This window comes from Arvicanthis niloticus, chromosome 11 (assembly GCF_011762505.2).
Source record: "Arvicanthis niloticus isolate mArvNil1 chromosome 11, mArvNil1.pat.X, whole genome shotgun sequence".
Lineage (NCBI taxonomy): Eukaryota > Metazoa > Chordata > Mammalia > Rodentia > Muridae > Arvicanthis > Arvicanthis niloticus.
Window position 1 is genome coordinate 33,970,769 of NC_047668.1, and position 14,185 is coordinate 33,984,953.

Below are 14,185 nucleotides of genomic sequence, written 5' to 3' on the forward strand. Positions count from 1 at the left end.
AAATAAAATTTCTGCTTAAATAAAATAAAAGTTGTATGATTTTTGTAGTGTGTGTGTGGTAGTAATAATAAAGAACCTTCAAAACATCAAACATGGTCACCCTAACCTTGAAGACAGAGGGAGAGGAACTTCCAGTTAACTCTACACCAACTATTAGCTAAATCTTTCTGGTAGGTCAGCAGCTTAGTGGAAAACCACTGTAGAAAGGATATTGGGTGAGTTAAAGAGCAGCCCCCCCCCAAAAAAAAAAAAAAAAAAAAAAAGAAATCAAAGTCCCAGTTCCATCGTCCTTGAGAACAGTGACTAATTTGGAAATAGGACATTGCTAGTATAGTTAAGGGTCATAAAATAAGATTGTTCTACAAACAGGATAGGTCATAAGTCTAGTTGTAGGCATACTTTCAAGAGAAAGGTTTAACACAGAGATACTATGAGGGAGATTATGGCACATTAGAAGCAGGCATTGGCATTCTGCTTTCATGAGTGTATACCAGGGACCGCCAGCAGCCACCATCTTCCAGAAGACATACTCACAGCAGAACCTTCCTCAGAGACTCCAGGAAGAACTGGCTCTGCTGACCCTTAGACTTTAGATTTTGACTATCCCCACCCCTAGAACTGAAAGAACCAATGCTTGCTCTTTTAAGCCACTCTGTTTGTGATCATTTATAAGTTATTGCAGCAAACTTAAGAAATCAACACAGCCCTTTGGGTGTGAGCATAAAAGTCAACAGAAAATGGTATTCAGGAAGTAGCATTTCTACAGGTTGTAGGAACCTGGTTGGTTATTTTGCGTTTAGGATCTAAGCTAACTGAAAGAAGGACCAAGCAAATACATTTACATTCTAGGATTCTTTTTTTTTTTTTCCTGAAATCTCTATGAAATTAAAGTGCTGGGCCAAAGAAAAGATATTTGCTTATACCCTTGGGGAAAATAACATAGGATCCCTAAGTAAGGGGGACCAGGGTTTTGTTTATAGGTGACACCTAAGAAACCTCCTTGGGCAACACTTGAATATTGTCAGTCAGGGGTTGAAATGTAACTTGGTTTGGTATCATTTATCTTACTTGCATCAGGAAGTTAGCATCAGACTGAAATTCAAGTCAGAAGGCTACTGAGGCCAGTGGATGAGTGGCTATGAAGGCTAAGCTCTGTGGAACTGATCAGCAGTTGGAGGATCACTGACCCACTTTTGCTTGATAGTTGCTGGAGCAGAACAAGAATTAGTCACAATATTTGGCAATAGAAACCATGTTGAATGCTAGTTCAGCAATTAAGTAACAGCCATTTCTAAGAGGGATATCCCAACACTGACCAGAAAAAACAAACAAGTACAGGAACACTGATATGTGCTACCTTAAGAAAATCATCTACATCCCTTAATTACATGGAATGATTTGAGGTTGACAATGACTTTAGCTAATGAAGCCTAGGGTCAGAGTCCCATGATGAGTAAATACACTTGTCAACTTGATTAGATTAAGAAATGCTTAGGATGCTGGTGAGGCATATCCTCTTCTGTTTCTGTGCAGGCATTTCCAGAGAACCACTCTGAATGTGGGTAACATCATCCCTTAGCTTGGTTGAATGCAGGACTGAATCAAAAGGGAATGTGGAGTGCTGGCATTCCCCCTTCTGTGCTTGCTGGTCAGCCATGACGTTAGCAAACAGCCTTATTTGTCCCACCATGGCATCCTGCCATGCCTTCCCCACCACAAAGGCCTTCAGTCTTCTCACACCATGAATCAAAAGTAAATCCTTCTCCTAAGTTGTTTCTTGCTTGGTATTTGATCAACGCTGTAAGAAAGGTAACTCACTCATGGCAGGCTATTGTTTCAACATCATAGTCCATTCTGAACATCTACATGTTCCCCCCACACTCCAAATCCCAACTATATATGCAAAGCCTGGCATGACCTGCCACTTTATATACTGCTAAGCTGAGCCTCAGGATGCCAGCTCCATAGTAGCTGATTCTAGTCATTGTAATTTAATGTTCAGCTGACTGGCAGATGTTGTAAGCCACCCAGCTTGTGAGGAAAAAGAGTAGAAGTCAATTTAGTCTCCTTATGGGTCTATCTTTCAACTCTCATTCGCCAGCTAGGGCTGAGATCGACACTGCCCCCATTCAAGCCTTTGGGAGCATAAATCTAGAATCTCCTTTTCTTTCTAAAGTAGTTTTCTAACTAAAATTATGTTAAGAATACCAGTAGTTCTCTCTATTAACTCTTATATAAGCACTTAGACCTTAAGGCTGTTTTGAAGTCCTTTCTGGGTGTCTGATCTTTTCTGCCCTCTTTGGAAAGGTATAGTCTTACTTAGAAATGGCTCCAGCATTAGTGTTTTCTAAGAAGTCTGCTATCATGAGAGAATGCACTGGATAACACATCATTTATTTTTAGCCTAGACAAATCTGACTTAAGTGATAACAAGGAGTCTTTGTCTTCTTTGTCTTGGCTTGGAGTTGCTTTTTTTTCTCTTAATAATCTTAGGCTAACATTTTTTCTTTCCTCTGGGAAGGATTTCTACCTAGCAAACATTTTTTTTTTTAGCTCCAAATGTTTCTTGGTTCCTCAAACCAAAGTAGTCCCTAAATTGCTCCCATATAGAAAATCTTGGAAAATTTATATTGCTTTAGTTTTCTGGGTACTAGGCATTGAACCCAAGGGCTTGTACATGTGAAAGGCAAGTACTCAACACTCACTCAGCTATACCCACAGCCGTTTATTAAGTTGTCCACATTAGTCTTGTACTCACTCTGTAGTCCAGACAGGCTTTCAAATTGCCATCCTCCTGCTCTGGCCTGCTGATCAGCTTGGATTAGAGGTCTGTACTAACCAGATTGACTTATACTGTGTTCCTGTGTTCTGGAAGGAAAAGGAGTAACCTTGGTTGGGGGAGGGGAGAAATACATTAAAGAAACAAAGATTACTTGAGAGTGCTTTGAATCTGAACAGTTGCTTGTAAATGCACTTCTCTGATTAAAAAAGCCACCCTTCTCTGCAAACATAAATCATATTTATTTAGAATCCCACTCCTGAGTGAGAACTTACTGGCCTTTAAAGTCATCTACTATGCAACATATTGTGGTAATGGGGCAGAAATATATGCTTTCACTCTGAGATTTCATTTAAAGCCGAAGACACTCATCCTTGCACTGACTTCTCTTCTTGACTCACTTCCTGTCTTTCTCCAGTCTCACCCACCAACCAGAGACCTAGCCTAATCAACTTTCCTTCCTACATGGATTTCACAACCATAGGTTCAACTAAGGATCAAACACTCATAAAAAATTACTGCATTCATACAGAATACAGGCACACTTTTTTGCATCATTATCCCAAAAACCTGTACAGTATAAAACTATTTACATGACAGTATAAGTAATCTAGAGATGGGTCACAGTACACAGGAAGATTTGTTTAAGTATACATAAATACTGCCAGGTAAATAAGACACATGAGCATCCAAAGATTTGGGTACCCGTAGAGGTCTAAAGCAAATATCCACAACTACTAAGGGGTATTAGCTTCCTATTACTGACATTCCATATTGCTGTCAACTTAGTGATTAGAAACAGCATGTGGTTTGGGGTATCAGAAATCTGAAACAACTTACTGTTTCAAAAATCAAAGTGCCAGTAGGCCTATGTTCTTGTTGGAAGGGCCAAGGGACAATATAGTTCCTTGCCTGTTTCAGAGGCTAGGCTACCAGAATTCTTTGTCTGGTTGCTTCTTGCATCTATAAAACATATGGCTCCAACTTGTGTGCCTAAGGGACCATCTCATTCTTCTACCTTTGTCTCTTTTACCTCCCTTAGATAAGGTTACTACTGAGTACACTGGGCTTGTCTTGGTAATCTATAAAAATCTTAAGATCTTGCCAACTCTGTGTCCTGAAGTTTTTCAGTAGAGCAACATTCTATGCATTTCCTCCTTTCACTGAAGAGTCATGATGAGCTAAACAATGCTCACCCTTCACAGTCTTTGTTCACCTACATCCTCAGCATATACCTGGCTATGGAAAGAGGGTCATTGTAGGTACATCAAGTAAACTGAGATGATGTCATATTGAGTGAAGATAGGCACTCAATCCAATATGATTGGTGTCTTTATAGACAGAAATGTTGACCTTGAGACACACAGGAAGGTGGAACATGGAATGACACAGCTGCAAATCAAGAAAGATAAAGGTACTATTGATAGTTAGAAGTCAGGAAAGGGCTGGAAAGAGGCTTCTTAGAAGTTTCAGGGGAAGCATAGCCCTGAAAACAGCTTGAAAACTGTTTCTAGAATGGTGGAAAGATAATTTTCTGTCATCTTCAGCTGTCAGTTATAGTGTTTTTGTCTTGGTAGTCTGAAGAACTAATCAGATGTGTAGGTAATGAGATTATTTTGTTCATGTTCCACATTTTGCACAGAGGAAGTTTGACAAGCTGGTCCACCCCTAAGAGCTTTCTTTGTTCTATTTATAAGACACAAGGGTCTTTGCAGATTATTGACTGTAGAGGAATTTTAATCCAGCAACATGGATGCTCAGACAGATCTAGCAGGGATTACATCCACAGATCTTTTGAGTCTATGTGGTCTGGCTGGAATATAGACATGCCTTTAGTATACATCTTTAATCCCTAACAATGAAAGTAAGGCTAGTTTGTAGAAGGAAGCATGCTTGAACGTGACATCTAATTGAGGGACAGACAAAGTGACAAATCAAAGAAGGATTTGACAGAATGAGTCAGAGAGAGGATACTCCAAACTCTACAAACTCTAACAAGAAAAGCACAGGAGAGGCTACGAGAGAGAGAGAGAGAGAGAGAGAGAGAGAGAGAGAGAGAGAGAGACCGTGACAGTTTTACAGAGACAGTTTTCAGATGAACAGATTGCCAGAATTAGTTTGAGGCCAAGCACAGCAATTCAGTGAGAAGTTGAGAGAAGCCAGTTTGAATCAGTCAGCTTGGAGAGGAATTTAGAGCAAAAACACCTGAGTTAAACCAGCCTGCCAGAGTTTAGAAAGAACTAGAAAGGGTAAGCTTATTTGGCAGTAAGCCTCCAAGACAAAAACTATATTCACAATTAACTGTGCCTGGGGTTTTTTTTGGTTGAGAAGTTTATGCTGTCTCCTAACATAAGCAATCAAGAGATGTATGAATCAGGGATTAGAAAGTATTGTAGGATAGTCAATGTTTTTGAATTCCCAGACCCAAAAGCACACAGTTTTTTGGCTTATTTGTTTGTTTTTTTCTGACAAACTTTACAATAACCAAGTGATGCTTTTAAAATATATAGGCATAGTAATGAGAGAGTGCATTTTTTTCTGAGAAATAGACAGTATGTCACCCAAGTGGGGATCAAATGTGGTTATCACTAACATCTGTTAATGTTATCAGCAATGAGATGTCACATCAATGAGAATTTCAATTCAATGGTGAATAATCAGTTCATCACTGAGAAGACCTTCCACAAATAAGTAACGCTAAGCACTGATATAAATTTACAAGCACATTTTGATTGAGTATTTTGATTGTGCAAAAGGCATGTACAGAGCTCTGTTAAATTCCTCTCTCAATATATATCTTTTAGCTTAGCATCAAATTGTAGGTAACTTCAAATTCAAGTTTAATTGAAAGCACTGCAATTTTTTTAATTAAAAGTAATTTTGAACAAGGGAACTTTCCTTTGCCTCTGTAGTGAGAACCAACATACAGACAACTAAACAAAAACAAAGACTAACACATGATCTCTATATACCACACTACAAACCTGTAGGTTTCTAATTGAGTGCAGATTCCACCTTTTTTTTCTCAAATTCTCCATTGGCAACACTGGAAGTAAAGAAGTCATCCAAACATTCAAATGACTGTAATTGTTGTAATGACTTTACCACAGCCTAAGTTTGTCACTCTGTCATGAGAATACTAGTTGGACTTGTAGTTTCAGGTAGGATTCATGAGGAAATGCTAGCAAGCCTGCATCAAACCTAATTTCCAGAGGTTTTCAGGATTAGTCATGGCTGAAGACAGTTCTCAAAAAAGATTGTCTTAACCCTGAAATCAAAACATCACAGTCCATCTTCAGCTTCATTTCATGCTTAATAATAAAAATCCATAGACCTAGCTGTGGATGTGTCCACGGACATTAAGCATGAATCATTTCAGTACAGTACATATTGAATCAATAGCACATAGGAGACTATCTGCTAACATCATAAAAAAGCACAGACTCTAAACATCTTAAATTGTTTCCAGATTTACGAATTCACCCACCACGGGCTTTCACTGTCTCATGTATGTCTACTGCCACTGAGTTTGGCAGAGCCTATTCCACCTCAGGTTGTACTAAATTCATTGTTGTTTTTTTTTTTTTTTCCAATTTCTTTGAAAATAATCTTACTTCTAGTTACTCTGTGCAGGCTATTTATAAATGCCAAGTCTTTAATAACTTCTAAACTAGCTCCAAGTCTCCAAATGGATACAAAGTGGGCAATTTCAGTAGAGGCTATGAGCTGGTCAAGAGATGACAGTCACTTTAAGTCACTTGTCTTTTTAAGTCACTTTTCTCTTAATTACTCTTAATGCTGTGCTCCGTGTCCTCAATGCCCAACAGCTGTCCTCTGTAGGACCCTGAAAGGCCATCTGGTTCCTGGTTGAGTTAAAGTTACAAACCCTTCAGGTGACCCTGAAGGAACAGCAGGTGTTTTGCCTGGCTTCCAGACACTAGGCTCCTGACACAAGGCAGCAGCCCTCCACAGATTTGTGGCCATCAGTCACATAAAAGCAAAATCCCAAGCCCATTCACAGGTAGAGAATGTGACCATAGGTCATATAGCCTCAAGACAGATCACCATTGTAATGAGGTACTTAAAGGCCTGAAAGGCTTAGCCAATTAAGCTTTCCTTCCCAGACACTTCTCTCTGCAAAAGATATTTAACCTTGAGAAGTGGAGTACCATTTTACTCATCTACTTTCTGCCATGACAATAAATGCCTTAAAACTGTGGACTGCCTGTTTTTATCAGGATCCACTGTGGGGAGTATTGGAGAAGGCTTTTACCTAAAGGGCAGGCCATCTAATCTTCTGTACCAGGCCTCTATGCTGCCTCCAGCCACAACCACCAAGCCAAGCCAGATGCCTGCCAACAAAGCCAAGGACTCTTATCCCAGCAGATGCAACCCGCAGGCCCACACTCTGTTCTCAGCTCTTCTGCAGCTTCCAGTGGTGTCTGGGTGTCCAAGAGCCTGAGAACCAGATGTCCCTGGCTTCCCTGAAGGCACGGGACCCCCAGGCCAGCTCCAGCTGTCCCCAGGACCTCAGACTGAGCTCTCCACCCCTAGAGCTGTGTCCCAAGGCTTCCCTACAGCCCAACACCTGCCTGGGGATGGTGTGGGGTTAGCGCAGTCAAAACTTCCCATGTCCTGTCTCCCTGAGCAGCCCAAGCCTTGTGGCAGAGCAAATTCGGGGGACCCCACTAACCCTACAATCCTCCCTAAGAAAAGCCTCGTCAAGCTTGTTTTCTCCTGACACCTCTGTAGCTGCTGCAGTCAATGGAGCTTAGTGAGCTTAGTCAACTTGCTGTTGTCAAATAGCTTTCCTTGCTTGGCTAGTAAAGAACTACTCCCATTTTTTTTTTTTTTTTTTTTTTTTTTTTTTTTTTTGGTTGCAAACTTTTTGTTTTTGTGAAGAAATTTGGCCATAAAGAGAAATCTGTTTTAAAATTTCCTAATCATTCCTTTCCCATGAGCAGGAAAATTTGGCATACTTATTTAGTCTAGTTATGTTGATACAATGCTACTATCAGTAACAATCACAAAGCAGTTTATACTCCCTTGTACCTGAAAATGTCAAAGTAAATTTACATTTCTCCTTTTCTCATCTTTCCTTTATGCCTTAATAGATTTACTTATTTCATTAATAAGTAACCAGTAAAACAAAAAACAAAATAAAATAAAATGATGGGCATGGGGAACACCATCAGAGAGTTGGGAGTGAGAGATGGAAGGGAGAGGAAAAGAAGGACGAGGAAGAATGGGGAGGCAGGAGGAATATCACCATATATCATTTGACACACTGGTGAATTCTAGCAGCATCTTGTGGGATAGCCTCATGCCAAGCCACAGGACAGAGTGACAAAAGTACCACACAGCCTGTGCTTCCACCATGCATCTGTGCCATTCTAGTCTGAAGGCACACAGACAGATGTAAACAGATGATTTCTTTTTGACCAACTCTTTGCTAACTATATTGTTTTTGTAATTCTTTGCTAACAATTAATATCCCCCTTATCTCACAATGGTTCTTTTAAAAGATGTAAAGCACTGGACATGTAGGCACATACCTATAATCCTGGCACTTTAGAGACAGAGAAAGAAGACTACAAGTTCAAGGAAAGCCAGGTCTACTAACCCAGGCCCAGTCCCCAGGCTCTCTAACTACATAGCAAAAGCCTGTCTCCATCCATTCTCCAAGACAACAAAGAGTTTTAAGACACATTAGTTGACAGGTTTCGGGAATGGGAAGAGAGGTTGACTAATTGGAGTAGCAGAATCATGTGTCTCCTAATGATGGTGACAGCTTCAAGAAGCTTTAACCACTAAGAAGGGTGGGCATCTCTAGAGGTAAATCTCCTCTACTTGATCTCAGTTAAAATATTTGGAAAACTGAACATATCCAGAGGTGTTCCTTGAGCATCAATTTTATGACATGAGATAAGCCCAAAGGGAGGTCCAGATATGTTCTTGTCTACTGTTTTAACCTCTCAAACATGTGTTCCATAATCTTCAACTATATCCTCAAAAATGTGTCTGCCATCTTTCCTCTTGGAGCTATCAACTTAAACTAAGCAGGCTTAAGAATGCAGTTCTTAACTGAGCATGCTCAGGAATGCATTCACCTCTGAAGAGCTTTTTTATTTACTATGTACAGGCTTCTCTCAGGCTTCCTTTGTTCAAGGTGGTCATTGTCTTGTAAATAATTCATTTGCTCCTCTTACCTGCAGTAGATAATAAATCTCTCTCAGCTCTTTTATTTCTTGGCTGTGTTTGTTTTGGGTTCAACATTCACAAAGACATGAACCCAACCGTTTAGCTACAGATTGACAAATTAGGTTGAGACATCCTGCTCAAAGGCACTGGGGATGTGTTGCTCAGCTCCTAACAAGACAGGCAAGGAAGTTGGGTAGCATGTCCCAAGCTGACCCTGAACTGCTGGAAAGGAGGCCTGAGCCAGTGGAGGAGCATCTTCTTGAGAGCTGACTCACTGGTTCCACTGCGTCATCGGGCTTCTATGAGAACTTGGCAGATATTCCAAACCTTTTGTTCAGAAGTCTCCTGAAACCAATGAACAGTGCTGAACTCTTGAGTCAGCTCATAGTCACCATATCAGAGCCAATAGGACAGAAAAGCACTCAAGGCCAACCATGGACCCAAGAAGGCATTTTAATCTTGAGGTCTAGGGGTGAGGGTGATTGTGTGGGAATTTTTCTGGGGAGACACCACACACACACACACACACACACACACACACCTGGTATAGGGAACCTAAAATAGACCAAAATAACTATTCTATCAAAGTGTAACTTAGTGAACCAGTGAGGGTTGTTTTATTATTATTATTATTATTATTATTATTATTATTATTATTATTATTATTACTGAAGTTGCTGACAGGATGTGGGTAAAGGGTTACTTAAAGGAACAAGGATGACTCAAAGGTAATTGCATCATCCAAAAGCCCACCCTAACAGACTGCTGACTCCCAAACCCTGCAGCCCTGGAGCAATCTGCATAACTTACCAGCAGCAGTTCAACTGCGCCAAGAATCTCTGCTTAGCAGCTCAGCTGATCAGAGTTTCCCCTGACCACACCCCTCCCTGCCACAAATATTTATGATGTCTGTAAGTTGGCAGGAGGGGAATATAGATCATATTTCAACTTTGCTAGACTTGTGAAGTTTGTTTCCTCCTGAGTTTCATGATTGTCCTCCTTCCCAGGAGGGAGGGAATGTTTCCATTGGGAGGAAACAACTGTACAAAGAAGGTGAAAGACAGCCTTGTTGTGGGCTGCCAGTAGGCCAGAAACTGTGGCCTCCATCTTGGGATAGAGATCTGAACATAAAAGGCTCGGGAGGAGGTCTAGTTAGTTAAGAGAAATCGAAGTCCTGGTTGCCAGTAGTTTGGGGTTTGGGAAACATTGACCCTGGAAGTTTGAATAAAGCAGCTCTGGCCGGGAGAGGGCAGGGTCCCTCCACATCTCCACATCGGCTTTTATATTCTGAAGCCCACAGGTGGGTAGTGTGACACTTCACTTGCTATGCTTTTCAATGCTGTAAAATGCCAGACCCAAAATCTTTATCGGCGTAAATAGTGGAGTCTCTTTTTTAACTGGGCTTTTTTTTTTTTTTCTAATAAGGAAATATGTTGTTCATACTGGAGGAGAGTTACTTGTATTATTGTCAGATTGTGACTCTACACCAAAAGACGGGGGGGGGGCACAGGAGGGAGAAATATAAGTGAAAGGGTGTCTTTGGGGCTGAAGAATACCTTCTCATGTCCTATGACTGATCTCCTTGGACTCCAAAGTATGAGCTAATAATAACATCGACCATTTTAAAACCCATTATGAAAGAAACACCCATTTGTATGCTATTTCCATCTCTAGTGTGTATATCATTTGACACTCAGTTTACAGCAAGCCCATAGTCAATATCAACTTAAATAGAGAGACGGTCAAAGCAATCCTGCTAAAATCACAAACCCTGCAGCCCTGGAGCAATCTGCATAACTTACCAGTTATGTGGGCAGTTCAAATGGGCCAAGAATCTCTGCTTAGCAGCTCAGCTGATCAGAGTGTCCCTCTCTCCATACATGAAGTCTTAACTAGAGCAGTAAGACAACTGAAAGAGATCAAGAGGATACAAATTGGAAGGGAAGTAGTAGAAATATCTATATTTGCAAATGATATAATTGAATGTATAAGGGGGTCCTAAACATTCTACCAGAGAATTCTTCCAGCCGATAAACACTTTTACCAAAGTAGCTGGTAAAATATATACACATATGTACATACACACACACATATATATAGTATTTGGGTAAGTTACATATATATGTATATAAATTATATATTTGGATATTTGGGCCCTGATGGACTGCTACAGAAGCTGGTCTGGGCCCCACCAGGTCACAGGCCTGACCAACTCAGCTACCACCTATGCCCAGACCCAGTACTTTTGGGCCAGTCTACCCCAACATTTACCCCATCTACAGATGCTGGAAGTGTGAAGGAGTCAGTTCTGCAGAACCAGAGCTACCATAACTCTGGTAACAGCAGGGTATCTGAAATAAGTCTCAGTGATGGGCCAGGCTCATATATATTATATGTTCTATGACACAATACATTTTCCAATGCCACTATGACAAATGTACATGCAATGGAGAACTGGGAGCAGTGAGCAAGCGGTAGAAAGAGATGGAACTAGAGACACAATGGCAGTGAGAGGGGTGAGAGGAGACTGGGGTAGATGGGGGAACATGTCATGGCTGAGCCGGGTCTACAGAGTGCTGTACAGCAGCCTGAAGCTTGCACTCCAGCTCAGCCCCTGAACACTCTGCTCAGCCTCACAATTGCCCTGAGCAAGGACAGAATGTCCAAGATAAAGAATGGATTCTTTTCTGGAGTAGACCTTTTTGAAAGACCTCTATGCTCCATGCTGTGCCTGAAGCACACTTATATAGCTGTGGTCTACTGTCCCCGGCCATACTGAAGCCAGAGTTTCATGTGGATGTCTGAAGTCCTATAGCAGCCAGGAGCCCTGTTGATGTGCCTGGCCTAAGGTACCATTGAAAGCCACACAGATATCCTTGGTTGCAGGCTGATGGCTGAGTCCATGCTCATGTCTAGTTCCATGTTGTTGCCAAGGTCATACTAATGTTAGTGGACTGCTCTGCTACCTAAGGCCATCGTGATGTTTGTGTCAGTGTTGTCTCAGAGGGCCATGTCTTGGTCCATGGTTTTACTGCAGCTGACGTCTGTGTTGATATCCATGACCCAGGTTACCACCAAAAGCCATGTTGATATCCAGGTCTGTGTTGTCACTGAGGGTCATATCTGGCTTTGTAGTCTATGGCCTGGGTTACTACTGAAGACCACATGGGTATCTGTAGTCTGTTCTACAGCCTAAATTCATGTTTATGTCCATGGACTGTGCTGCCTATGTGGGCCATATTGATGGGAGTGGCTTGTGCTGCCACCTGAGGCCATGGGAATGTCTGAGTTCATACTGCTATAGAGGGCCATGTCTGGATACATGTTCCTACTACAGTAGAGTGCCATGTTGATGACTGTGGTCTGTACTGACACTGGAGAGTATGCTGATGTTCAGGATATATGCTGACACCAGAGATTATGTGGATGTCTGCGGTCCCTGTAGTCTGTGGAATCATGTGTAGATCCGCGATTCATATTCGTACTAACTGCAATGGGCAAGGAAACTACATTTGCCATCATATTGATGGCTACAGACTCACAGTTGAGAAAGAGGAACACAGAAGGCTCTTGTGACAACCCCTACATCTATCCCACTGTACCTCCCCAAAACAACAGCTTAGACAGAAAGTCACCAAAGAAAACTCTTTAAAATTGTGATTAAAAATGCTGAAGTGTAACTCTCCACAATCAATGGCTTCTGGTAGGGATTTAGGTGGAGAAGGATTCAGCATTTTTTTAAGAGGCTGGCCACCAGTGTTTGACCATGCTCCATTGAGTCAGAAATTAGACTTGTTTCTCTTCCTCCTCCCCTATTCCCTTCTTCCTCCTTCTTCTCCTCTTCTCTTCATTTCTTATTTTCTTCTCTTCTTTTCTTCTCTTCTTCTTTTTTCTTCTTCATTTACCTTCTCCTTCTCCTTCTCCTTTTCCTCCTCCTCCTCTTCTTCCTCCTTCTCCTCCTCCTCCTCCTCCTCCTCCTCCTCCTCCTCCTCCTCCTCCTCCTCCTCCTGTCCCAGGGGTGTGGTGTAACACAAGGGTAGGGGCCCAGCCTTGGGATGATTGGGAAAAGAGTGTCCTCAGGATTCATGTTGTAAACTTCCCAATTATTCAGTAAAAAATATAAAAAACACTAAATATCAAGAAAGCAAATAAGCCAATTAAAATTGATATAGATCTAAACAGAATTCTCAAAAGAGGAATCTCAAGTGGGTCAAAACCATTTAGAAATGTTCAATATCCTTACTCATCAAGGAAATACAAATCAAAACTACTTTGAAATTTCATCATACACAAGTCAGAATGTAAGATTAATGTAACAAGTGACAGCTCATGCTGGCAAGCATATGTAGTCAGGAGAACACTCATCCATTGCTGGAGGGAGTGCAAGATTATACAACCACTATGGCAATCAGTATTGCAGGTTTCCATCTATCCCAAGATTCAGTTCTATCAAACTACCCACCAAATGCCCCTTAATTTTAGCTGTCTCTCCCATATTCTCTCCCTTAACCCCTGTCTTCCTCCCACCACTTGTTCCTCCTGTTTTAGCTCCTTCTCCATCCATCCATAACTCTCTGTTCTATTTTCCTGTCCTAATTAGATCTGTTGTGTAGCTTCTAGGCTCTTATTATATATCTTCCAAGTAAACAAGGACTTGTATATCAACATGATCAAAACTCATGAACTCACAGAGACTGAGGCAGCATGCACAGAGCCTGCATGGGTCTGCACCAGATCTTCTGACTATAAATATTATTATTTCCAGTTTAGTGTTTTATGAGATCCCTGAGTATGAGCCCAAATGGGTCTTGGATCGTTATGTCTTCTCTGTTTGTCTTGTCCGACTCTGTTGTATTAGTTTTGTTTTATCTTATTATATTTTATCTTTATTCCTTAGAATTATTCTTCTTCTTTGGATTTATTATTACTTAGAAATATTTTTCTTCTTTGAAATTATTATTCTTTAGAAGCCTGTTTGTTTTCTAATGAGCAACAGAAAGGGAGTGGAGGAGAAGGGAGGTGGAGAGAAACAGGGAGGAGTAGAGGAAGAAGAAACCATAATCTGGATTTATTATGTGAGAAACAAAACTGTTTTCAATAAAAGAAAAAATTATTTTTAAAAGACTTAAAAAGTTCTACTAATGCATGTAAATGTGTATGAAATAATATAAGATTAACATATTTTTAATAAGAAAATATAAGAAA